The sequence below is a fragment of the Canis lupus genome, chromosome 23 (genome assembly GCF_048164855.1).
Source record: "Canis lupus baileyi chromosome 23, mCanLup2.hap1, whole genome shotgun sequence".
Classification (NCBI taxonomy): Eukaryota; Metazoa; Chordata; class Mammalia; order Carnivora; family Canidae; genus Canis; species Canis lupus.
In genome coordinates this window covers 40102419-40105523 of record NC_132860.1, presented here as the reverse complement: position 1 = coordinate 40105523, position 3105 = coordinate 40102419, and the positions used below count along the sequence as shown (strand labels likewise).

The 3105-nt window shown below is 38.0% G+C and overlaps 1 pseudogene; it reads right to left on the bottom strand.

The window, feature by feature from the left end:
- Positions 1-2311: 2311 nt before the first annotated feature.
- On the bottom strand, positions 2312-2382 carry LOC140615651 (U4 spliceosomal RNA; annotated as a pseudogene).
- Between the last annotated feature and the right edge of the window lie 723 nt (positions 2383-3105).

Below are 3105 nucleotides of genomic sequence, written 5' to 3'. Positions count from 1 at the left end.
TGGTGGAAAGGGAGCAAAGTGGACACATTCTTATGTCTGTTGCCTCTGCCTCTGTATCACCTACAGGATAAGTCTGGTCTATCAGTAATGCATCTTAAAAATTTCATTTCCCAAACTTGTTTTATTTCACAGAAGGAAATAGTGAAGTGAGACTAGGATTAAATAGTAGAGAGGATCTCCGTAACTTAGAGTTCCACAGCTGCCTCAGCATGCATCTTCTGTCCAATTTGCTTGTAGAACCTTTCTTTCTCTTTTATATCTGACTGAATCAATAAGCAGACCAAGCTTCTTTTTTTAAAATTGCATTCCAGCAGTCTAGCTAAAACTTCGGTTGGTTATCAGACCTATACTCACTAGCAGTGTGACCACAGAAAAGTGACTTATGTTTTCTAGAGCCCCATTTTCCTTATCTGTAAAGTAGGAGTAATGATATCTAGAAGATTGCTATCAGATTTACATAACATGTGAGTGTGTTGTACAAGTTATGATAAGCTATTCAAATAGAAAGCATAATTCTTTTTCTAACTTCATCAGCCCATATTGCATCAAACACAGGGATGTCCTCCTCCTATTTTTATATCTTAACTGAGTAAGTCTAGAATATTACTGCCCCTCATATACAAAAATGACACTAGTGACCCCCAATCAGTAGGGAATATGGTTTGAGCGATTTTTCTATTCTTGCAGTTTTGTTTGTGGTTGGAAAACCACACTTTCTGCTCACCCCTATTCACCTTGTGACCAAGGACAGACATTTTTGAGAGACTATCAGGGTATACAATTATTCTAGTGAAGAAGTTCTCAGCATGTGGTCAAGAACCCATGGGGACCCACAGGACTTATTCAGAAGTTCATAAGTTCTTTTTTCAACTACATATCTGTATAATGCTGAGTTTTCTTCATACTCTTCAACCAAAGTGACATATCACAACATTTGCAGTGTGGCAGCAGATAATACAGCACTTTTCCATTAACCCAGGCATTTCAGTTTGCAAAATGGTAAAACAACATTACTCTTCTATTTTTTGTTTTTGAAAATATATCTATATTTTTAGAAGTGTGTTACTTTTACTTTATTGTCATTACTAAATAAGTCAATACTTACTTTTTACTTTTAATTTCTAATAGGGTAAATACTGCAGATATAACCCATATACACAAATGCTCTTTGGGGTCTTCATTATCTTTAAGGATGCAAAGGGGTCCTAAGAACAATAAGTCTGAGAAACACTGGTATAGTGCAATCAGCCAACCTGGGCAGCATTAATAAACAACCCTGTTATTTGGGGCAGGGTAAGCTCTAATTAGCTTGTTTTCATGTACAGAAAGGTAATTAATTAATTACTTCTTCTGCCTGCCTTCCTGCTTATCTTCCTGCATAGGATCCTCCCTTTCTCTCATAAATATTACGGAGAGGATGAATGAGTGTACACTGGCCAAAAACTCTGAGGTACAAAAATAATACTGTCCTGCCATCAAGGAGCATGGGTCCTAGTGGAAAAAGCAGTCAGGTAGATAATGACAATGAATCATGAACACAGGAACAGGAGGTGACACAAGAAGGCATTTTGCCATCTGCCTAGGAGATCAGAAGGACAGAAAAAGAACCAATACTTGGAACATCACAAGACCTCAACAAATGGTCTGGAGTCCTTTTTACGCTTGAGGATCCATCCATACCTCCGAACAGAAATTCCCCACTGTAGCTCCCACAGCGCTGCACTGCTCTCATTTCTCTTTAAGAGAGAACCTATATAGGGGTGCAGTTTACTGATCGCCTCCATCTGGAATGACTTCAGGAACCACCTTGGCTTTCCAGTCAAGGTGGATGACTAAAAGCAGCATGGGTACTATGGCCTGGCCATTTCTGCCCAAGTCAAGCTCATCTTTGGGTGTCATGACAACAGAGTTCTCTGCTAGGCTGGCTGAAACTCTCAGAGTTGTATTCCCGAGTCTCTCTTCAACCCTTCTTCCTTCCTTCCTTGCACACGTGCCAGAACTACATTGTAATCTGAGGCTTTCCCCTCCTGTTCCTCTTCTGTCTCCACTTACTCTTTAATGGGCATTAGTTCCTAATAAGTTCTCTGAGTCTGAGTTTTATTTCCGATAAAATAGATAATATCCTCCTCATACAATTATGTGATAATTAAATGACCTAATATAGGTGAATTATCTCGGTATAATGTAAAGTCCTAAATAAAATTACTATGATGATTATTATGACTACCAATGACAGAGGTGTACACAAAACCAAATAACATGCTATAATGATATGTCAAGTTCTTTTTTTTCTCCATTTCTTAGATCTTTCATTGTTTCAATTAGCAATAATCGCGCCTTGGATAAACCTCATTGGCTACGATACTGCTACTGCGCAAAGCTAGATCTTTCATTGTTTTAATATGCATTCTAGAACAGTGGCTCTCAAACTTATGCTCAAGGCAGCAAACTTGGAGATCATGATGCTCTTTGCTCTTTACCATGAGATATAGATATATTCATGTCCATCATATTATTAATTCATTCAACAAATATTTGAGATTTTATTGTGTGTCAGAAACTGCTCAGGGTGCCAAGGTTACAATAGGGAACAAGATTTGGAACCTATTGTTAATTAAGAGGAATAAGCTTTTTAATAGAAATAAGCACAATAATAAATACAGTCATATCTCCCAAGAGATCTGTATTAACTCATTTAGTCTTCTCAAAACCAGATGAAGCAGATAGGGAATACAACTATGCATATTTTATAGATGAGAAAACCAAGGCACAAAAAGAAATAAAATAACTTATTCAAGATCAAAGAGCTAGTGAGAGGCAGAGACCAGGCTTCCCTCTCAAGCAGTGTGAATTGAATCCTTGCCAATATTTAAATCAGATATTCTTAAACTGTAACTATATCAGAAACTCCAGAAAGGGGATTGTTAAAGCACAGATTGTTGGGACTGACCCAGACATTTTCTGATTCAGTAAGTTATGAGGTAGGGGTCAGGACTTTGTTCTTTTACAAATTCCAAGATGTGGCTGCTGCTGGTCCTGTTGGTTCTGGGACCACGCTTTGGGAATTACTGCTAAGCAACACTGCCTCTTTATAAACCTACCTGT